Source organism: Atractosteus spatula, unplaced genomic scaffold (genome assembly GCF_055471065.1).
Source record: "Atractosteus spatula isolate fAtrSpa1 unplaced genomic scaffold, fAtrSpa1.hap1 Scaffold_180, whole genome shotgun sequence".
Lineage (NCBI taxonomy): Eukaryota > Metazoa > Chordata > Actinopteri > Semionotiformes > Lepisosteidae > Atractosteus > Atractosteus spatula.
The window spans coordinates 37,847-62,278 of NW_028296742.1; the positions used below are offsets into that span (position 1 = coordinate 37,847).

The window sequence follows — 24,432 nt, forward strand, 5'->3', positions numbered from 1 at the left end:
AACCCAAATACTTTTGCAAGAGACATTTCAGAATCCCATTCAAATCCAGTACGATTGCTGGATCCTTCGAATTCGACTGAACTATAGCACAGATCTGCAGTCCACCATTAGAATACTGTGGGTGTGTTGTATAAGCCACACGGCCAAAATAGTTCTAAAACAGGAGATGCATCCTCGTTTAGGAATGTGGTATAGAGTGAAATGGTCTGGGAAGAGTCCTACGTTTGAACAGTTCAAAATAGACATAAAGGGGTATTTACGGACTCTTTCGAAATGTAAGAACAAGCTGTGTGGACCTTATCTTTATTTACCTTGTGTAATCGTTTTTCATAAAGTGTAATTGTATTATAGCATGTACCGCTGACGATTTTCTTGATACGTTATATGTGCTCTTTTTTGTATTGTATGTAGTTTTGTTGTTCAAATAAAAAATAAAAGACACAACTTTCCGGATGCGGCTGCTGTAAAAATAAAATGACATCAAGGGCGCTGTACGCAGAGGTGTGAAGCCTGTTTCACAGAAGAACTATATCCAGAGGTGTTAAAGAAGTCGAGATCTTGCCATGAGAGGGGAAGCATCTCAGAAAAAGCAGGTGCAGTTGGTTCCACGGTCATAACGCCACTAAGTCGGGCGACAAGAGCAAAAGCCACCCTGTTTTATCCAGGCAGGTAATGTGGCTCAGTGGTTTAAGGCTCTGGCTTAAGGCTTCAGTCTTTTCGGAGGTGTGGAATCCAATCCCATTGCTGTCTGGTGTTTTTGTGTTAGAACCACCTTCCTACTGTTTAGGAATCCAATGGGGGGACATGTGTTTTTTTGATAAATGGAGCAAAAGCTATTTTATCAGCTTAACATCAAAGCAGGGAAAAAAAATGTTTCGTCTTTTCAACACAAATTCTCGTTTCCACCTTCAGCAGGGAAGTTTGTCTACCAAGATCACTTTTGATTCAGTGAAAATCACAGTGTGCCCTCAATTATGATGTCGGTTGTGTTCCTTTTATCGTTCTGCGTCTTCAAGTCGAGTCGTCCTCAGAGGTAGAGCTGATAAAGTCTTTCTGCATAGCGCTCTATCAGAAATAACTTGTCCAAGTTCAAAAGAGATCGTGGGTTTTACTTCAAGCGATCACAAAGCATACCTCACATGTCAGATCTAAGTGGGGAATTGATTCTGTTTTTTTTATGTTCTGCTAGAGTATCTATTGGCTTGCCTTTATCAGCTGTGTTGGAAAGATAATCTGTGCTTCGTCTCAGAAAAAAATCATCAGTACCGTCATTTTATTCTGTGCGTATGGCTGTTATTTAAAGTATATAAAAATCACGAGTTCATAGATTTCTCCAAATATCAACGACACCTTGTAAACCTGTGATAAGAATTCCTTCAATCCAATAGTTTCACTCCAGGGAAAAGGCAGGGAAACATAGAGAATTCTTATTTAAAGACAACATCCGTATTGGATTGCATGTAAGCAGGCATCACTCAGAATTCCTAATATGATTCTGAATTCAGTTTTGCAGTTCTTTAGTGTTTTACTACTTTCAGAGAGTCCTTTATTGACCTTGCTGAAGCAGAGAAGCGACATAATCACAAATGTGACCAGTTTTTTTGCTGTTTCTGGTTAATAATGATTATTATTTTGTATTTTGATTAGTATTTTTCGTAGCATTCTTCCTCAGCTTTTAAGTTATTTGGTGAGCAAGAACCACTGAGAACGAGTCTGAATGTGTGAGCCCATTTCAAAAAATAAAAAAAATAAGTTATATAAATCAAACCTTTTCTTCTGTAGTAATTTCATTTGATATTAAAATTAGTCCTGATTTACAATTTTTGGACATGGTTCATCTTAAATAATTTTGTAATAAGTTTCAGTTTAGGAAAATCATGCCCAGAAGCTACCAAAACTGGTAATGTTCACATAATGTGTAATGCAATAGCAGCAGTTGGGGTGGGAAACAAAAGGCATCTTTTGGTATGAATCCTAAAACTTCATAGAGGGCGTTCTAGGATTTCTTGCTTCAGATAAAGCTGTCAATACAACATAGATTTCTACTCAGTCAATATCAGCAGTGTTATCACTACCAAACGCTAAATATAGATCCTGGCAATACTTCATGAGTTGTTCATTAGAAAATTGTTTATGTTTTTTTTAACATATTTTCAATACCAGACAAAAAGTCGAAAGTTTCAATTTCATGCAACTGATGAAATCTCTCTTCGATGGAAGTTATAAGTACAGTACATCCAAAATACTGCGGAATCAATCAAATTTACATGTTTCTTGTGGATCCAGAAGATCATTTTGAGACTCAAAACATGCCTGTCTTTTCTTTTTTCGAGGACGAAGGAGTAGCAGCAGGAGTAGCAGTAATGGCAAGAACATGTTTAGAGTTCAGCACTTCTCATTTCTAATGCGGAGCCATCGACTCGGAAAGCACCAGCCCCGATAAAATAAATTGCAGAATTGCTGCTTACACGCTTTGAATTGCTGGCATTCTCTGAAAGCGTTCCTTTTTGAGGGTTCATGAAATTCCTCACATTTGAGCCAACACTAAAATATTTCATTCGGGGTCACCTAATTCATAGTGCAAACCGAATCTACAGGGGAATGCTGTGGCACATGAAGCCGTTTGTTATTCTGTTGTGAGGTGTGAGGGGCGGAATGCAAATCGAGTTGGTGAATAGAAAATGAAACAGGAGTCACTTCTTGAGCTACAAATTCCAAAAAGTATGAAAACCTGTGCATTTTAACAGTGCAGAATACTCACAAATTGCACTGAGTTGCTTGCTTTCTTCTGCTGCTTTTATATTTCAGTCATTCACTGTCAGCTAGCACTGGAACAATTCAAGAGAGGTAAAAACAGAAGCGGTCAGGATTTGAACCCACGCCTCCATTTGGAGACCAGAACACCCAAGCCAGCTGAAAAAACACACATCTTTGAGTCTGGCGCCTTAGACCACTCGGCCACCCTGACAAGCAAAAGCAAGTGGTGTGCTGAATGCACCAGTAGTTGACTAAACTGAGATTCTTCCCTGAAATTATTTGCTTGCGAAGAGCCAAGTTGCCTTGAATGGATCTTGGAAATCAAATATACGGATGGATTGTTATTCGGTTGTGAGTTTTGAGGGGTGTATTATAAATTGAGTTGGTGAAAAGGCGCTTTATGTTAGTCTGTCGGGAGGCTGCACAAGGTGTTTAGAGGGAGAACTTCTAAAAGACCGGCCCTCTATGTTTAACATCAAGGCAGATTTTTTTTTTCTCAATGGAAATGCTCTTTGGCGCTTTCAGCTTTACGTAGGGAACAACGTCTGCCGAGATCACTTTTGAGCCAGTGCACATGGTAAAGTGCCACCAATTATATTTAATATTGGCTGTGGTAGCGAGCTGCTTTTGTTTGTGAAGCTTTTACTTCTTTAAGCTGAATCATCGGCAGGACTAGCTTATTAAATCTTTGCTCATAGCGCTCCATCAGAAATACCTTGTCCATGTTCAAAAGAGATCAGGGGATTTACTTCATGCTTTCACATAGCATACCTTACACGAAAGATTTAAATGGGGAATTGATTGTGCTTCTTGATGTTGTTCCTGTGGTTGCCTTGGTTACAATGGTGAACGTTCTTCCATGTTCTGCTAGAGTATCCACTGGGTGAGCTTTATCAATTGGCTCGGATAGGTCATCAGTGCTCCGTCTCCAGAAAAATAATCAGCACTGTCTTTTTTCTGTGCACATGACCGTCTTTTAAAACGTGATTATGAAATCACGCGTTCATTGATTTCTCCAAATAACAACAATACATTTTAACCCAGCGGTTAGCATTCCTCCAATCCAATAGTTTTACTCCAAGTAAAAAGCAGCGCAATATATAGAGAGATGATATTCAAAGATTTCAACATTCTTATTGGATTGCCTGTATGCAGATATCGCTCAGAATTGCTAATATGATTTTAATTCAGTTTTTCTCTACTACTTTCAGAGTCTTTTATTGACCTTGCTGAAGCAGAGAAGTGACATAACCACAAATGCGACCAGTTGTGCAGCTGTTTCTGGTTAATAATGATTAATGCGGAAAAAAAACAGCTCCTTGCATTAAGAGCAAGAGCAACCAACGCGCTTGCTTGTTGAGTTGGGTATTTTCCGAGCTACTCTTTTGCTCCCTTTTTGACCAAGACACAGATGTGTGCTGATTGGTTGAGAGTTTGGCGGGCATTGGAGACCCACGTGGTGTTACCACGCCCTGGCAATCCCTGATTGGTTGATGAAGGTGAGATATGAGTCACTTACTCCTGACACTTAGGAATGCAGTCCAGATGTCCATTCGGCACTCCCTAGACAGATAGGTGCCAATGGATGACCATTGATCATGATAGCCAGGCTTAGCTAAGTGCATCTCCGTTTGGGAACTGTCCCTTATCAAAAGAAAACATCTTTAATCAGCCTGCATGAATACTTTCTCTGTGGCTGCACCACAGAGAGGGAGAGTGAGATGGGGCCTCATTTAGGAAAGCACAGCAACGCTTAATTCTGTCTTATTAACAAGCATTGCCGCTAGAGCTGTAAACTTATTTGGCGAGCATGGACCTCTGAGAAGGAGTCTGAATCCATCAAGAAGACAGGAATTCTAATATCGCACTGCCGTCTTGTGTACAAAATATTTGTTCAGCTCTAACGTCTGTGTGCGTTGACAAGGCATCTCAAAAGGATGTATTAAATAAGAAAATGATCCTTTCTGTTACCATTCCTGTAGTTGGAGCATTGTTTCACCCTTTTACGTTCTACAATATTTACAGACAAGGTTTTATCACTGGAGTTGTACAGAACAAGTGTGCATCAGTCCATGAAAATCATCAGTACTGCTGTTTTTCTATGCATAGTTTAATCAAGAGCACTTAAAAGATGCAAAAGATGGATTGTGTTCTGTGAGCACCTGCACATCTCTAAGTCACTTCCACAGCCTTTTATGTGGGGGATGTAGCTCAGTGGTAGAGCATATGCTTTGCATGTATGAGGTCCTGGGTTCAATCCCAGGCATCTCCAAGTGCTTTATGTTACTGTGCTCACATTGCTGTCTTCTGTTGAGTGAGAACTCTTTGCTCGTGCTCATAGAGAGCCAGGTTTACACAATTAAACTCGAAGTGCTACAGTGTTCTCTGCAGTTTTAAATGTACCTCCAAAGCATTTAGTTCTGTTAACTACCAAAGAATGTGAACTAATTTAAAGTCACATTCAGGAAATCCAGAGAACGTCTTCACACTTGTCATGGCTGTTGCAGAAAAACCTCACCCGGGATGTTGAATCTCACCCGGGTTTTCCTGAGAGATCATTCACCGAGCGAGTCCTCCATCTGGATTCCGCACTGAGCTGAAAGCTGCGCGAATTCCTCATTGTGTGTCCTGTACTGTGTAGCACAGTGACAAGAACGCCTTGAGTGTTTTTTTCCGGATGTGAAGGAAAATGCAAAAGAGCATGAAAAGTATTGATGGCATAAAATATCCATGGTACAACTCGAGAAGGAACTGACGGACAAAACAATGCCATTTGATGATTACAAGAGAAACACAACCGTCCGAACATGGGCTTGGATCCTGAATGCTTGCGTTAAAAGACAAAGCAAAGGATATAACCTGTAAATGTCTTCATGTCTTACAGTTTATGAAATAACACAATTGCTTCCTTTCTTAATAATTTCTTACTATTGATAGATGGTTTTTTGAATTTTAACAGAATCACAATTACAGACATTTGGGGTTAAACTGTTATTCACATACTCTAACGAAGAGAAACGTTAGTGTCTTCCGGTTTGTGAGCCCATTTCTCAAAAAATAAAAAAATAAGTTATAAATATTGAATTGTTCTATTTTGTAGGCTTGCATAGTCATTCATATTTCAGTTAAACATTTTCTTCTGTAGTAATTTCATTTGATATTATATTAATCCTGATTTACAATTTTTGGACATGGTTCATCTTAAATAATTTGTAATTAGTTTCAGTTTTGGAAAATCGCGCCCAGAAGCTACTAAAACTGGTTATGTTTGCATAATGTGTAATGTAATAGTAGCATTTTGGGTGGGAAAACAAAAGGCATTTCTTGGTATGAATCCCAACACTTCATAAGCGGCGTTCGAGGATTTCTCGCTTCAGATAAAGCTGTCAATACATCATAGATTTTTACTCAATCAATATCAGCAGTGTTATCGCTACCGAACACTAAATATAGATCCTGGCAATACTTCGTGAGATCTTCGTAAGAAAATCCAAAAAAGGACAGAAGCAATCAACGTTTCTTTTGGATCGAGAAGAGGATAATTATGAGACTCAAAATATGCCTGTCTTTTCTTTTTTCGAGGACAAATGGATTATTGAGGTGTAAAGTTGGGTTCAAAACCAAAGTCATCTGCTATTGCTGCTGTTTCTTTGATAGTTTCTTCAAATCCTTCAATTGATCATTGATATCGAGGAATAATATTATACAAATTGTGGTTTTCTGTTAATTGCCAATTTTATTGTTACATCTTCGTTTACAGATGTCTTCCATGTATCACAAGGTATAATAGTCGCCGTGTGTCCTCAGCTAAAATGTTTTAAAAAGTACGACAAAAGTACAATATGCTTAACAACATTTATGGTTATATCTATATTAAAATGAAGGTAAATATACCAAGATATTAAAAAACAATTGTACAGTCCTAACCTAATAATGCTTGTGAAGTTTTCCAATAAATCTGAACTGTAATTTTGAAATATTATTGCTGAGAATGCAAAGAGAATACAAAGATCAAATTCAATGAGTGAAAATACAAAAGTAGTTCACTAAACTGAGTTTCTTCCCTGAAATGATTTGATTTGCTTGCGAAGCACTAAGCAGCTTTGAACAGATCGCGGGAATCAAATATACAGATGGGTTCAGAGTGTGCTTTCCAACTTTTGTGTAACATTTTCCTTTGATAGGGCAGAGTTGTCTTCACAATCTGGGTTAAATCAAAAGGAGTGACGTCAGTACAAAACAGCTTTCCTTCTTGGGGAACAACGGTTGTGTTCCATATTTCTAACTATTTTGGTTTCGAGATCTCAATTTAGTGTGAAACATAAAAGCCAGCCGGCTAAATGGTCTTTCAACTAATAGCCCACGCAGGGATCAAACCCCAACTGTTGGTACGAGTTGCGTAAGGCTCTGCAACATGCAGATGAGAAACTAACCTCCGCTTCTTCATTATATACACAGTGAGCTATATATGCGGGCTTACTGCCCCCTACAGGCTCTGTATTTGATTGCGGTACAAGACCGGCCGTGGAGAAATGAAGTGAAGAGGGTGTGTTCATTAAAAGGCTCATAGCGTCCCTGGGAGGTCTTAAACCACCACCCTTTTGGTTAACAACCGAGCCACAAGGACTCATGTACAGCTTAACACTTCTCGGTCTCAGTGAAAGTGATACACTCGGTAAAATTTCTGGAGGTTAATTTGTTTTTAAAGGAAAATCACCAACAGCGGCCGAGATCTACTGGAGTTTTTCATTCTATACTGCGATTTCTGTAGGGTACCCTGTGAAAATACGAAATTTGACGAGAAGGGATGGACATATAAGGTCAGAAGGCTTGGGGAATTGAACTTTAAGGTGAAGACTGCGGGTTCAGCAGCAGCAGAACCTGATCAGTGTCAGTTGACTCCGATATACTTTGAAAAATAACTTCGGGATTTAGAGTCAGACGTGCTACCGTTGCACCATGGGGTATTTGATTTAAAAAAATAGAAAAACAGTCAGTGTTCCTGGATCTGTTATCGAGAACAACACCTGCACAAGAGCTGCGCAGGAAGAATAAAATGTGGTCTGGGAAGAAGAGACTCTCTTCGGAAGAGCGGCGCGCTTCACAGGAGAATTTTTTGTGAAGCTGATTTGTCTCCTTTGGGGATTTCAAAATTGCTGATATCTGTGGCGCAAAGGTAGCATGTCTGACTCCACATTAGAAGGCTGCGTGTTCAAATCGCGTCGAGGTCTGCTATTAGTTTATCAGGTTCTGTTGGTCCGGAACACGGAATTCACACCATGTAGTTGAGTTCTATCTGTACACCACATAGATAATCTAAACACAATAGAACCCTACAGGACACGCAGTTAGGGTCTCACACAGCGAATACCCTTGAACACAAGAGAGAAGGCACAGTTCAAATCTGCGAAACATCACCTCTGTCTTTAGAGACAGCTACATCAGAGAATGGAATCCCGGAAGTTTAAAATAACTTCTTTTAATACAGGTTCAAGCAAACCTGAAAGTTAGGGAGTTTCCGGACACTTTTGTTTTATTAAAAAGTGTCTGAAGCCTGAAAATGTAATTTGAAAAAAAACCCGCTATTGGACAATAGCAGGTACTTTTTGTAACGATTTGCTATTTCATGCTGGAAAACAAAGGAAACAGACCCAATGTTTGCTTTCAGGTGCGGTTCATTACATAAAAGATATTACTGAGGAGCTCGAATAAAATTTAAACGAGCCAGGTAGAAGTCGAACCTACAATCTTACGATCCGAAATCAGATGCGTTATTTATTAAACCGCTGGCATTTCACATAACCTGAATTCCCTCATAGTGTGCTCAGCGTCGCTACTAGTAATCCACCGCCACGTCTAAAATTTCGATTCCGATTCCGAAATTCCGATTGATTGAGAATTCAAAGAAAGACTGTTTTCTTCCACAACACCGTATAATTATCACATCCCCCAGACTCTCCAACTTCTCCAGACCTTGCTGGGTGAGCATTTGCTCCGATAAATTAGGTCACGTATCATGTTAAATCACTTCTTCTCAACACAACATTTCCTGGTGCACATTTTCTCTATGAAAAAAATACATTTTTCCCTTGCACGATTTTTCGTTTTTTATCAAAACGTACAGCAAGAAAAAAGAAGAAGAAATAGTGTCGCAAAAGAACTCTGTCGCCCTTGGGAGATGTCAAACGCATTGGACATGAAAAATGCCCAATAAAAGCCATTTCTCTTCGTTTCTCAGTGTCGGGGCTGCTACTGTATGTAAAAGAGGCAATTTTCTCTGAGAGCAGTTTCAGCGCTTTCTGAACGCAGATGTCTCAGAGCGGTGTGTCCAAGTAGCTGTTAAAGGTGATGGTTATCTTGTCACCATAGCTTCGTTGGTTAAAGCACCTTTCTATTAAACAAAAGAACCTATGTTCAAATCCCAGCCGTGTATTTCTTCCTATCTTGTAGTATAGATCTTACCATTTTGGGCACTCACAAAGGGCTTGATTTCGTTAAATGCATGTGTTCATTTCCTTTCTGGAAAACTTGTTTTTTGATGAAATTCACACAGCTTGCGAAACATGAAATTCAGTTCTTGGTTATCAGTGCAGAAGAAATATTACCGGCTGGCAAAAAGAACGGTAAGAGATTTTTTTTTGATTCGAGAAAAGACTCCACCAGTCAGTCTCTGTGGTGCAATCGGTTAGCGCGTTCGGCTATGAACCGTAAGGTTGGTGGTTCAAGTCCACCCAGGGACGTGGTTTTTTTTGCGATGTAAACATTGTTTTTGCATAGGTCGATTGGATTTCTCAGCTAAACCATAGCCATTTTAATATTTGTAGGAGATGCGACTGTTCAACACGTGTCAAAAATGTCCAATAATGCCCAACATCGCAACTCCCCAGAAAACCATATTCACCCAAGGAAAATGATCGTCTAATCGTCATTTATACTCCCCTCACATCCTCTGCTGAAATATTTTAAAAATACAACGCAGATTTGTTTGAGAGCTTGACAAGCATTGTTTTGTTAGCACTGTGCATCTGGATTTTGATATTTTGACATATTTACCCTAATTTTAAACTGTAAATACTGTACAATCTGTTGTAATTGTGTTGTAATATTAAAATATGTTAGCTGAGGATGCAAAGGGGTGAAAGGGAAAGGTCAGAGGGTATAGTAACAACAAGGTTAGGATTGGTGGAGGTGGTAGGGGTGTTGATGGTTTTTCTCTGTAGAGGATGATTGAGTTTTTTATCCTTCTCTGAAGTGAGAAACTGGAAGAGTTGGGAGTTGAGAGATCTGATGAGGTTAGTTATAGAAGGAAGTTGATGTGGAGCTGTTAGCCGTAAGAATTCCTTAATGTCTTTGATGTTGTCATCAAAGATAAACTGCAGTCAGCAAAGATAAAAAGAAAATGATCTTTGCATACTGCCTTGTCTTTCTCACACCTGAAGAAGGCTCCACGGCCAACACGTTGTGTTTCCTTTCTTCTCTTTTCAGCATGGAATAACCCTTTACTTGTTCCTTTGCAGCCTACGCATGCTGACGCAGCTACTCACCTGATATTTAAATTTCCTATAATCACAAATATGAATGTCTACTGTGGGTATTTTTTCCATGATTATTTATTCTGTCATTGAAGCATATTTTATGTCATACCGAAGTGTCATAATCACTGAATTTTTTTTTTCATTTAGAAAGTAAGAAAATGATAAATCACTATGAATTGCATTAAGCCTGTTCTGATCTAGATTGTCTATATACTTTAACATGCCATGTTCACAATGTCACAACTCAGAAATGCAACAGTGAAGTGTTGTAATTACCAATGTACATAGTGTCGGAACATTGAGATGTTTTGATAATGAGGAAGGAGGGACATGCCATGTTCACAGGGTCATATTTAAAAAAATGGCACAGTAAAATTTCCTAAAGTTCAGGATTTTGATAGTCTGTTCCATTGTCTCTCACACCTCAGTGTCAGAATTTTTAGATGTTTTTATAACCAGGGGGTAGGTTTATAGCAAGAAGCAGAAAGTGCCATCACCCGTTGCTCATCCTCGGTTAACCATATATTCTCATATGCCATGTTCTAGACGTCCCATTTATATTAAAAAGTTCTTGTAAAATGCAAGATTTTAAGACTTTTTATGGTCAGAAGGCAAGGTCGTGGTAAATATGCAGAAAGTGCCTGTGAACTTCTGTTTTGTCTTATTTACTTATTGTGTTTGTGTTACTGTGAGTTTTGAAAATTGGTTTACAATTTTCTGAAATGTGTTTCACACAAAAATGTTATTTGGATAGTCACTACTTACATATTCCCATTTACTGAGGATAAATACAGTAATCCATCCCGATTAGTACTTTTAAAAATTACTGTAAAGAGCCATCTACAGGCGAAAGGCGGCATAACATCACAGCAGCAGCATTTAAGGCAGAAGAAGAAGCTGGCGAATAAGAAGCCAGCTTCAGCCTCGTTAATGCAATACCATTGGGTGAAGTGGAAAAATATTTCTTGCTCTGAATCCTAACATTTTTATAGGAGGTGTTCTAGTACTTCTTGCCTCAGATAAAATTGCCAATACACTTATTTCTACTCCATCAATAGCAGCAGCGTTATCGGTACTGAGTCCTAAATGTACGTCCTGTCATCATATAAAATGTCAAAAGTTTCAACTGCATTCAACTGATCAAAGTTCTCTTCGATGACAGTTATAATTTTATCTAAAATACATCCGAAACAAATTTGCACTGTTTTTTTTATCCAGAAGAGCATCATCATGAGACTCAAAACATACCTGTTTTTTCTTCTTTCCAGGAGGAAGGATTGTTCAGATGCAAACATTGGTCCAAAATCAATGTACTCTCCTATCGCTGTTGCTTCTTTAAATCCTTCATTTGAACGTCGATATTGAGGGATGATATCGTACAAATTGTGGTTTTCTTTTAAAGCAAATTATATTAAAGTATGAGCCTCTGTTATACTGTAGTTGTCTTGGAAGTTTCGAAAGGTATAATATACCCCCTTGTGCCCTCAGCTAAAATATGATAAAATACAACAAAATTTATTTACATAGAACAGCACTTATGGTTACATGTATATTAAAATTAAGATAAATATACAAAAGTATTAAAATACAAATGTACAGTCCTAACATAATCATGCTGTCCAACTGTCTTTTTTGCTTGTCAAGTTCTCCAACAAATCTGTGTCGTAATTTTAAATATTCTAACTAAGGATGCATCAAGAGCATAAATGAATTCTTCTGCCAGCCGTTCAGTCCTTGGCTGAATATGATGTCCTTGAATGTTGGTCATTATTGGCCATTCCCAGTGATATTGACTTACATACTTAATTGTTTAACAAAAACATTCACATGTCTTGCAAATATCAAGTGGGTTAAGGTTTTGCTAAGAAATCCGAATAAGTAGAGATGAGGTTTACATTGCAATAATGAGAAGTGCATTTCTGGGTGGGCTCAAACCACTAACCTTTCAATTAACAGAGACTCACATGTGTCCCTTTTCTCCATTTGCAAGCTTAAAAAAAGAAAATAATGCTTTTTTCTTACCAGCCTGCGATATACAAGGCAAGATTTGTATTTCATCTTTCACAAGCTGTATGAATTTCATGAAAAGCAAGTTGTTCCAGAAAGAAAATGAAAACTTGCGTTAAACAAAATCAAGCTGTACGTAATCATCCATAGTGATTCATTTTGTAAGACAAGCACTGCTGGGATTTGAACTCAGCATCTCCTGTTTTAAGAGGAAAGCATGTTAACCAAATCAGCCAAAGTGCCATCAATGGATCAACACCATGTCTGAGTCAGTGATTGCAGCTGACTGTCACTGGAGGACAGTTCATCGTTCAACAAGTCAGCCTGCATAATGAGGGGGAAGAGACTGACTTCTGTGATGCAGTATCGACAAATACTAACCTTCTGTCCAACTGTTCTCTGCTGCATTCTGGATTAGCAGGTAAATATTGGTTTCCATGAATGTGTAGGGGTTTTGTGTATTTACTGGGACAATTATTAATTGTAGCAGTAAGTCACAAAATGATTCTTTGATGGCTATTAGAAAACCGACCTTGTGAGTTAACTCATTAACGCACACACACAGATACTAATACACTTATTAATACATAAAATGTGCATATAAACATAACAGATCTTAAGAGTGTGGGTTAGCAGAATACAAAAGGTATATATTAAATCATGAAGAGTTCCAAACCAAGAGGGACATACATTCAGTATACCATTCATTTAGACTGTTTCGTAAATGAACTGGGATTACAACTTCTACACTAGATACTCAAAAGCAAGTACATCACTCATAGGTATTAGATTGATATCAATTGTGGTTGAGGTAACAATTGAATTCTCGAACTGTAATGCAGAATGTTGAATACTCATCCGATCTGTGTGGATTCAGATCTCCCGCGGACACAAAGAAGTAGTGGCAGGCTGTTGCTGTGTGCAATCGGCACTCTCTGGCTCGGTGCCAGGCAGTGGCCGGTGCGGCTGGCGAGAAGGAGAGGAGGGAGAGATTCCTGCTGCGATGCGCTGCTGATGCTCTTTGAAGACCGGCTAGTTAGTGTTGGCTGAAACTAGCAGAGCTTGTGCATATGGAAAGTGACTGCGGGTCCAAGCCAGTCACACTCTTTAGATGGGAAGAAGACCAGTTCGTTCCCGATGTAGCGCTAGCCCTGAATCCTGAGATTCAGCTGTCGACAGTTCCGACCGTAGTTCACTCGTTGATCAGGCGAGCTTTGGCGGTGGAGTACCGGTGGTTCACGAGGCTGTCAGCTGGGCTAACCTTGGGCAGATCTTTTTGTTAGGGGCACCTTCTGGGCATTGTGCTGCCTGTTTTATCTGGAGGAACTACGGTAGTTCAGTGGCTTAAAGTTCCGCGGGCATTCGAGACCCACGTGGGGTTACCCTGCCCTACCAGTTCCTGATTGGCTGATTGAGGTGGAGGATGAGTAACAGTGACCTCTGACCTTAGGGTTGTAAACCTTGGGATGAGCCTCTCCCATGGAATCTCCCAGACAGTAAGGCGCCAGAGATGACCATTTATTAGGGTGGCTGGTGAATCTCAGCCTTGGGAGCTGTTCCTTATCAGGAAACTCTATCAGCTAGCAAAACACCTTAAATGTGAACCAGATGGAATGGCCTCTCTGTATCCAGCTGCACTGAGATGAGGGAGAGAGGGACTGGCAAGGGAGCAGCAAACTTAATTCCTGTATTTTAAATACGCCTTGCCGCTACATAAGTGTCCTTAGAAGAAAAATATCTTCTATGATAGTGGTACAGTCCATCAAACCCCTCCTATAGCCTTTCAAAGAGAAAAAAAAAAACTGACAACAAAGTATGTCTATGTGTGGTAATCAACCAGGTCTTACAAACATTCTTAAACCCTTCCACCTCCTTTCACTGCAAATGATTTGTACATGTTAGAAGGTTAATTTTGGCTTCTGATATTATGGTGGATTAAGAGTCCTGAAATCTTTGTAGAAGTACAAAGATGAAAGAAAGGGCAGTGTAATCATGGCCAAGAAAAGGCAAATGTTGGACTATCTGCTTGGATTGAATGGAGCAAAACGCAGGCAACTCCTTGAGCAGAACCTGCTTCACCCTTCAGACTGGGGTTTCTGAAGATCTGTACATTTGAACTTTCAAAGTGACTAAAGTAAAGGAGTTTTCCCTTTTTACCACATAATTCCCACAGATCAACACTAACAGAGAGCCTAATTCCAGCCAGGATTCAATCACTGTCTCTCAGGCATCCCAGCAGTGGATTTCATGACTTCAGAAAGCCATCTTCACTAGTGGAGAACTCAATGCTCTGAGGTTTACTGGCAGAGTCTCACACTGGGTAATGTTAGATGTTGATAAATAATGTCCTATGGAATTCTACTGTTGATAAACTCTACTATGGAACTGCGATGTGTCTTGAAAAAAATCTTCTATGATAGTGGTACAGTCCAGCACAGCCTTTAAAAGAGAAAAAAAACAAGGTAAGTCTGTGGTGTAATCAACTAGGTCTTGCAAACATACTTAACCTCTTCCAGCTACCAACATTACAAATGCTGTTTACACATTAGATGGTTATTTTTGGCTTCTGATATTATGGTGGATAAAGAGCCCTGGAATCTTTGTAGAAGGACAAAAGATGGAAAGAAAGGGCAGTGTAACCATGGCCAAGAGAAGGGAAATGTTGGAGAGATCTTTTTTCATTCACTTTTTATCATTGTTTTTCCAGCCCAACAAAGATCAACATATATGAGCAGGCGTCCTGTGCCAAATCCAATCTGCCTTCCTTCCAAGCATAAAGGAATGTGAGTGAATTAAATATTGACATATGAAAATACACAAAAATATGCAATCACACTGTAGTGTGCTCTCTGAAGGCACCAGTTCTGTAGGGTTTGGGCATTTACTGGGACAATTATTAATTGTAGCAGTAAATCACAAAATTGATTCTTTTGATGGCTTTAGAATCCAACCATGCGACATAACTCGAACAACGCACACACACAGGTACTAATACACGAGGATACATTTATTAATACATAGAATATGCATATAAACCTAACAGATCTTATCGAGAGGGTTATCAGAATACAAAAGGTATATATTCAGTCAGATACAAAGTGTTACACATATCAAAAGGACATACGTTCAATATATCATTCATTTAGACCGTTTCGTAAATGAACTTGGTTATAACTTCTATATTAGATTCTCAAAACAAGTACATAACTCTTAGGAATTAAAGTGATATCAACTGGTTGGGATAACAATTGAATTCTCTAGCTGTAATGCAGTGAAGTTGAATACTCATCCAATCTCTGGGGATTCAGATCTCCTGCAGACTCAAAGAAACAGTTGCAGGCTGTTGCTGTCCAATCCGCGCTCTCTGGCTCGGTGCCAGGCTGTGCTGTGCGGCTTGTGACGGTGTGGTGCTGATGCTCACTGACCGGCTGGTTAGTGTTGGCTTTAACTAGCAAAGTTTGCGCACAGGAGAAAAGATGACTGTGGGTCCCAGCAAGTCAGGAAAAAGACCGGTTCGTTCCTGATGAAGCGCTAGTTCTGAATAGTGATTCAGCTGTCCACAGTTCCGACCTGTTCACGAGGCCTGCTGCTGGTGCTAACCTCGGGTGGATCCTCTGGTTACTCTCTGGCAACCTCCGCTCTAGACTCTTAGAACAAAGGAAAGTTCTGGCACTCGGACACACTGGCCGTTCCGTGGTTGTCCGGGCTGAGTCTCAAGATGGTCAGGAGGTGCGCTGTGAGAATGTCCTGCCCTTGGGAGCCTTCTGCTCCTGGGCCGTCCTGCCCTGGAATTCTCCTTTGAATTCCCTTTAGAAAAGTCCACAGAATTCTCCTGAATCTTACTACAGGCTCTCTGTGTTGCCTGTTTTTACCTGGAGGAACTCCAGCTCGTTGATTGGCTGAACGTTCCATGGGCATCAGAGTCCCACGTGGGTTACTTGGCCCTACCAGTCCCTGATTGGTTGATCAAGGTGAGATATGAGTCATTTACTCCTGACACCTAGGAATGCAGTCCATCTGGCACTCCCTAGACAGATAGGCGCCAATGGATGACCATTGATCATGATAGCCAGGCTTAGCTAAGTGCATCCCCCTTTGGGAGCTGTCCCTTATCAAAGGAAACCTTAAATCAGCCTGCATGAATAGTTTCTCTGTGGCTGCACCACAGAGATGAACAGAGATGGGGCCTCATTTGGGAAGGCTCAGAACACTTAATTCTTTCTTATTAATAAGCCTCGCCGCTACAACACATATGCAGTTTGAGCAAACATAAGACAATAACCAAGTACCACAAACTACCAGGCATCTAGTATCATTAGCAGTTCAGGTGGGGAGCTGCGTCACCATGTGTAGGCTGCAAAGGAACAAGTAATAGGTCTATTCCATGCTTAAAAGAAAAGAAAGAAAACACAACATTTCAGCCGTGGAGCCCTCACACCTGAAGAAGGCTCCACGGCTGAAACGTTGTGTTTTCTTTCTTCTCTTTTCATCTAGTGTCATTAGCCTTTTAACAGTTCCTGTCAAAATAAAATAGAAATGGAAAACATTCTAGAGAGAGTTTGAAATACCAAGGTACAATTTAAAACATATCTCTTCCACTACAACCACAATATTTTGGAGAGATCGTTGAACCTCACTGTTCTGACATGTCCGTTAGCCTACGTCCTGCTTCAGCAATGAATGTGGCGGGGCATATTCTGAGGGAGATGAGGTCAATCAGGTGGCAGGAAAACCACGCTATGCTTTTTGCTTTTTTTGAGATCCTGAAAAGGACAGAGGGGCCATGTATATGTGTGCAGCTGGATATGTAATTGCAGGTGGTGTAGCAAATTCTGCTGAAGCCCCACTGCCTGGTGTGGACGGTAGCTGTGCATGTTGCAGCAGAATTGTGCATGTGAGATCAAGGGGGCATGTCATGTGTTTCAGCACTTCACTCCCTTCAGTAGCACATGATTCCCTGAGTTCTTTGGATGACCTGTGGACCGATCTTTCACGATGAAGAATTCCTTAAGAAGAATAGATCTCAGCCCACCATCCCAATGCCTCCGTCTCAAAACACCAACCTCCCACTGCACTTAGTCTGCAAGGCAGTCCTTTCAAGTGTGATGACGACGCTGGGACCTTCGTTGCCTATTGTACGAGCTGAACTTTTGTGCTCATCAATTCAACGCTCTTTCCATCAACTCATCTTGTCTTTTGACGCTTCGTGTTTTGCGCTCCTTTGACTATCGGCATATCGGGTGACTGCAAACACTGAAGTTCTTGCTTACGGAGTGTGGAACATTGTTTTCAAGTGATCGCTGTTCTGTCATGTTGACGCCGAGTGAATCTTTCTTTGGCAACATGGGCAGGCCGACAGCAGCGCGAGCGAAAGTAATGGCAAATTTCTTGACTTATTTCTGAATGTGAATGTTCTTTAGGAAAGGGATGCGGCGTTGCTTCTCGCCCGTGTAAAGGTCACGCATTCCAGACGTGGTTATGAGTGAACAGTTGGCACAAGAGTCTGAAAAGAGCAAGAGAGGAAGCAACCCTGCCCCATGTGAGGAACAAACTCACGACCTTCAGATTATGAGATTGACACACTACCTACTACGCCAATGAGGCCGGCTGCAGTGCATGTGTCGGAAAGTTTGCCTCACGTGAATTTCAGTCACCTATACACTAATCTTGCGATGCCCTCTGCTGGATGTTGCATTTGCCTTTTGATCTCACCGATACTTTTTTGGTCTGTTTCTGTTGCGAGTCCGTCTTTCAGATCTCACCTAGCACAAGTCTCTCTGGCTGAAGTGGCCTCTCTGCTTCAGCATCGTGCCCTCACTCAGCCATTAAAAATGTCACTCGGACTTCTGACATGCTGACATGAAATGTCAAGAGAGAGTGGCGGAGACGCTTAAGCCAGAGAGAAGATGAAAAGGGGGCGTGGCTGCGAAATGCTTGACAGCTGCACGATGCTCTCCATGAAAGGCATGACCACAGGCTAAAAGACACCTTTCAGCACATCAAGCTCTAAGCACACACCTAGAGAACGCAGGAATTGATGCTGCTACTTCCCACATGCAAGGCAAGCGCTGTACCATACAAGCCAAACCCGCTTGCTGGGGCTTATGCCTCGGCGTCACCTAGTGCCACTTGTTCCCCTCTTACCAGGCAAAGTTCACTGCCCTTCGTCTGCAAGGCAGCCGTGTAATTGCGGCTTTCTTGACTTATTGATGAAGGTCTGACTGGACGAGCGAATGACGCCTCTCCCCCATCCTCAAGCTCACTGACAGATTGAAATAGCCAATGTTGCCGTGGCTCGTTGGTCTAGTGGTATGATTCTCGCTTAGGGTGCGAGAGGTCCCGGGTTCGACTCCCGGACGAGCCCTCGTGTGCTCTTTTCCTCCTCTTCCACAAGACTGGGAACTGATATCCACATCACTTCGCAGCGTCTGCTTATGGCAAACGATGGAATGTGACTAATGACTGAACGAGCCTGGCGAATTCTCATCACGTGGCACAATGAGAGCGTGCAGTCAGCTCTCCAAGGCGGCAACCTCATTGCTCGTTCAAAAGAACACGTACTGAAAACTCATCACCACTATGTCGTAGATGAGCACCGCGATCGCTTGTTGTCATGCGTCCTTACTTGGGAAATGCAAAAGCAAAAACTGCCCTCTCTCAGCCACCGAAACGTGTGCGGCTCGCCTTGCGCTCTCTGCGCCTCGCATATTTGTGGAGCTGTCTGCTCTTCTTTCTGTTGAAGTACTCAAGTTACGGGGCGTCCTGCAGCCTATGATGTTCTCACTGAGAGCTTTCAAGATTTGAAGGAAAACTACGAGCTTGATGGCTCAAGTCGAACAAATGTGATTGTTAAGCAATCGATGATCAAAAGCACGTCTTCTAACAATTTGTGAGAGTATTATCAGCACTGTTTTCACTCGGATATACTTCTCACTTGCTAAGCTGACAAACTGGACGAGAAAATGCTGGAGACGCACTCAGTGCAGACTGAGGTTGGGAAGGAGGTGTGGCCCTTCAACGCTTGACAACTGAAGGACATTCTCTCCACAACGGAGGAGCACCTATCAGAAGTCGCAGAGGCTAAATTAGAGCACCGGGCTCCCAGAGCTCCAAACTCAGACCTGGAGGATGCGGGAATCGATCCCGCTATCTCTCGCATGCGAAGCGAGCGCTCTACCATTTGAGCTAATCCCCCGCGCTTCATGCTTCTCGGCATCATGTCTTAACGCCTCTGCCCCTCTTGCCAGGCACCGCCCACTGCCCTTGGTCTGCAAGGCAGTCCTTTCAAGTGCGATGACGACGCTGGGACCTTCGTTGCCTATTGTACGAGCTGAACTTTTGTGCTCATCAATTCAACCCTCTTTCCATCAACTCATCTTGTCTTTTGACGCTTCGTGTTTTGCGCTCCTTTGACTATCGGCATATCGGGTGACTGCAAACACTGAAGTTCTTGCTTACGGAGTGTGGAACATTGTTTTCAAGTGATTGCTGTTCTGTCATGTTGACGCCGAGTGAATCAGTGTTCTGATGTGTGACAGTGACAGTGAAGCTCTGCTCTGTGTGCTTTAGGAGAGCTGATGTCCTCTGTGAAAGAAGAGGCCCCAGAGTACTATGACGATGCTGTAACTATACCTCAGAGTCCAGATGCCTTGTCAGGTGGGTTATTTCAGTCCAGTCCCAAAGAGAAACCTTGTACCAATCCCAGAAACTCTGAGTCTCTCTCCTCTATGTACTGCAGACCACATCACACTGAGTCTGTTTATTCTGCTGCCAGTGTCCAGCTCCTCTTCAAATATTTCACAAGGATACAAAGCATTGCCTTCTCTGTTCTGATACAGGCTGCACTGTTGTCAGTCACCATCTCAATTTAAAAAAATGGAATGGGTTTGAAATGTATTATATAATCAGGTTGCCTGATCCCCTGTATTTTAAATCTGATGTGTAACAGTAAAACTGTCTCTGTGTGCTTCAGGAGAGCTGATGACTTCTGTGAAAGAAGAGGCTCCAGAGTACTATGATGATGCTGTAACTGTGCCCCAGAGCCCAGACACAGTGTCAGGTGAGTTATCATAAATAAGACTTGGTAGTACACTCTGTACCAGCCTGCATTAGCCTTTGTCATTAGAAATAAACACTACCTGGAAGAGAAATAGTCTCTGACAAGCCAGTATGTGTCAGAATGACAGCGAGATTACTGACCTGCTCTTCTGTTCACAGGGAGACTCCTCTCTGATGCGGCACCTTCTGGATACAGTGTGGATGACAGTGAGGGAGACCCCACTTTAGGTAAAGGGGACTACAGCCAGGGATCTCGGTGTGAGTGAGGTAGTTCAGGGATGAAGAAGATGATCCCCAGTAATCAATCGCTGTGCCAATCTCATCCAAGACAAGAGGGCACCAGGTCTAAGTGGTGGCTCAAATTGTGCTGTGTCCTGCATGGATCAATAGTAGCTAATACAGAGTCCTGATTGCATACCTCAGATGTCAGATCTAAGTGGGGAATTGATTCTGTTTTTTTATGTTCTGCTAGAGTATCTATTGGCTTGCCTTTATCAGCTGTGTTGGAAAGATAATCTGTGCTTCGTCTCAGGAAAAAATCATCAGTACTGTCATTTTATTCTGTGCGTATGGCCGTTATTTAAAGTATATAAAAATCACGAGTTCATAGATTTCTCCAAATATCAACGACACCTTGTAAACCTGTGATAAGAATTCCTTCAATCCAATAGTTTCACTCCAGGGAAAAGGCAGGGAAACATAGAGAATTCTTATTTAAAGACAACATCCGTATTGGATTGCATGTAAGCAGGCATCACTCAGAATTCCTAATATGATTCTGAATTCAGTTTTGCAGTTCTTTAGTGTTTTACTACTTTCAGAGAGTCCTTTATTGACCTTGCTGAAGCAGAGAAGCGACATAATCACAAATGTGACCAGTTTTTTTGCTGTTTCTGGTTAATAATGATTATTATTTTGTATTTTGATTAGTATTTTTCGTAGCATTCTTCTTCAGCTTTTAAGTTATTTGGTGAGCAAGAACCACTGAGAACGAATCTGAATGTGTGAGCCCATTTCAAAAAATAAAAAAAATAAGTTATATAAATCAAACCTTTTCTTCTGTAGTAATTTCATTTGATATTAAAATTAGTCCTGATTTACAATTTTTGGACATGGTTCATCTTAAATAATTTTGTAATAAGTTTCAGTTTAGGAAAATCATGCCCCAAAGCTACCAAAACTGGTAATGTTCACATAATGTGTAATGCAATAGCAGCAGTTGGGGTGGGAAACAAAAGGCATCTTTTGGTATGAATCCTAAAACTTCATAGATGGCGTTCTAGGATTTCTTGCTTCAGATAAAGCTGTCAATACAACATAGATTTCTACTCAGTCAATATCAGCAGTGTTATCACTACCAAACGCTAAATATAGATCCTGGCAATACTTCATGAGTTGTTCATTAGAAAATTGTTTATGTTTTTTTTTAACATATTTTCAATACCAGACAAAAAGTCGAAAGTTTCAATTTCATGCAACTGATGAAATCTCTCTTCGATGGAAGTTATAAGTACAGTACATCCAAAATACTGCGGAATCAATCAAATTTACATGTTTCTTGTGGATCCAGAAGATCATTTTGAGACTCAAAACATGCCTGTCTTTTCTTTTTTCGAGGACGAAGGAGTAGGAGCAGGAGTAGCAGTAATGGCAAGAACATGTTTAGAGTTCAGCACTTCTCATTTCTAATGCGGAGCCATCGACTCGGAAAGCACCAGCCCCGATAAAATAAATTGCAGAATTGCTGCCTACACGCTTTGAATTGCTGGCATTCTCTGAAAGCGTTCCTTTTTGAGGGTTCATGAAATTCCTCACATTTGAGCCAACACTAAAATATTTCATTTGGGGTCGCCTAATTCATAGTGCAAACCGAATCTACAGGGGAATGGTGTGGCACATGAAGCCGTTTGTTATTCTGTTGTGAGGTGTGAGGGGCGGAATGCAAATCGAGTTGGTGAATAGAAAATGAAACAGGAGTCACTTCTTGAGCTACAAATTCCAAAAAGTATGAAAACCTGTGCATTTTAACAGTGCAGAATACTCACAAATTGCACTGAGTTGCTTGCTTTCTTCTGCTGCTTTTATATTTCAGTCATTCACTGTCAGCTAGCACTGGAACAATTCAAGAGAGGTAAAAACAGAAGCAGTCAGGAGTGGGGTTTGAACCCACGCCTCCATTTGGAGACCAGAACACCCAAGCCAGCTGAAAAGACACACATCCTTGAGTCTGGCGCCTTAGACCACTCGGCCACCCTGACAAGCAAAAGCAAGGTGTGTGCTGAATGCACCAGTAGTTGACTAAACTGAGATTCTTCCCTGAAATTATTTGCTTGCGAAGAGCCAAGTTGCCTTGAATGGATCTTGGAATTCAAATATACGGATGGATTGTTATTTGGTTGTGAGTTTTGAGGGGCGTATTATAAATTGAGTTGGTGAAAATGCGCTTTTTGTTAGTCTGTCGGGAGGCTGCACAAGGTGTTTAGAGGGAGAACGTCTAAAAGACAGGCTCTCTATGTTTAACATCAAGGCAGATTTATTTTTTCTCAATGGAAATGCTCATCAGCGCTTTCAGCTTTACGTAGGGAATAACATCTGCTGAGATCACTTTTGAGCCAGTGCACATGGTAATGTGCCACCAAGTACATTTAATATTGGCTGTGGTAGCGAGCTGCTTTTGTTTGTGAGGCTTTTACTTCTTCAAGCTGAATTATCGGCAGGAGTAGTTTATTAAATCTTTGCTCATAGCGCTCCATCAGAAATACCTTGTCCATGTTCAAAAGAGATCAGAGGATTTACTTCATACTTTCACATAGCATACCTTACACGAAAGATTTAAATGGGGAATTGATTGTGCTTCTTGATGTTGTTCCTGTGGTTGCCTTGGTTACAATGGTGAACATTCTTCCACGTTCTGCTAGAGTATCCACTGGGTGGGCTTTATCAATTGGCTCGGATAGGTCATCAGTGCTCCGTCTCCAGAAAAATAATCAGCACTGTCTTTTTTCTGTGTGCATGACCGTCTTTTAAAACATATAAAATCACGAGTTCATTGATTTCTCCAAATAACAACAATACATTTTAACCCAGCGGTTAGCATTCCTCCAATCCAATAGTTTTACTCCAAGTAAAAAGCAGCGCAATATATAGAGAGATGATATTCAAAGATTTCAATGTTCTTATTGGATTGCCTGTATGCAGATATCGCTCAGAATTGCTAATATGATTTTAATTCAGTTTTTCTCTACTACTTTCAGAGTTTTTTATTGACCTTGCTGAAGCAGAGAAGTGACATAATCACAAATGCGACCAGTTGTGCAGCTGTTTCTGGTTAATAATGATTAATGCGAAAAAAAAACAGCTCCTTGCATTCAGAGCAAGAGCAACCAACATGCTCACTTGTTGAGTTGGGTATTTTCCAAGCTACTGTTCCTTAGCTGTAAAGTTATGTGGTGAGCAAGGACCTCTGAATCCATCAAGAAGACAGGAAAACTAATATCGCACTGCCGTCTTGTGTACAAAATATTTGTTCAGCTCTAACGTCTGTGTGCGTTGACAAGGCATCTCAAAAGGATGTATTAAATAAGAAAATGATCCTTTATGATACCATTCCTGTGGTTGGAGCGTTGTTTCGCCCTTTTACATTCTACAATTTTTACAGACAAGGTTTTATCACTGGAGTTGTACAGAACAAGTGTGCATCAGTCCATGAAAATCATCAGTACTGCTGTTTTTTAACGCTTGCGTTAAAAGACAAAGCAAAGGATATAACCTGTAAATGTCTTCATGTCTTACAGGTTATGAAATACAATTTCTTCCTTTCTTAATAATTTCTTAGTATTGATAGATGCTTTTTTGGAATTTTAACAAAATCACAATTACAGACATTTGGGGTTAAACTGTTATTCACATACTCTAACAAAGAGAAACGTTAGTGTCTTCCAGTTTGTGAGCCCATTTCTCAAAATATAAAAAAAATAAGTTATAAATATTGAATTGTTCTATTTTGTAGGCTTGCATAGTCTTATTCATATTTCAGTTAAACATTTTCTTCTGTAGTAATTTCATTTGATATTAT

The 24,432-nt window shown here is 40.8% G+C and overlaps 5 non-coding genes across 5 annotated transcripts; 3 read left to right on the forward strand and 2 right to left on the reverse strand.

Moving 5' to 3' along the window:
- The first annotated feature begins 4,957 nt into the window (after positions 1-4,957).
- Positions 4,958-5,029, forward strand: trnaa-ugc (transfer RNA alanine (anticodon UGC)). The gene has a single exon. It is a non-coding gene; the product is annotated as a tRNA-Ala (tRNA).
- A 4,394-nt stretch (positions 5,030-9,423) lies between these two features.
- trnah-aug (transfer RNA histidin (anticodon AUG)) lies at positions 9,424-9,497 on the forward strand. Its single transcript has one exon. It is a non-coding gene; the product is annotated as a tRNA-His (tRNA).
- Positions 9,498-18,591: 9,094 nt separating this feature from the next.
- trnap-agg (transfer RNA proline (anticodon AGG)) lies at positions 18,592-18,663 on the forward strand. The gene has a single exon. It is a non-coding gene; the product is annotated as a tRNA-Pro (tRNA).
- A 758-nt stretch (positions 18,664-19,421) lies between these two features.
- trnaa-cgc (transfer RNA alanine (anticodon CGC)) lies at positions 19,422-19,494 on the reverse strand. Its single transcript has one exon. It is a non-coding gene; the product is annotated as a tRNA-Ala (tRNA).
- Positions 19,495-22,502: 3,008 nt separating this feature from the next.
- On the reverse strand, positions 22,503-22,615 carry trnal-caa (transfer RNA leucine (anticodon CAA)). Its single transcript has 2 exons — positions 22,578-22,615; positions 22,503-22,548 (listed from the first exon to the last, which is right to left on the reverse strand). It is a non-coding gene; the product is annotated as a tRNA-Leu (tRNA).
- Positions 22,616-24,432: the final 1,817 nt, after the last annotated feature.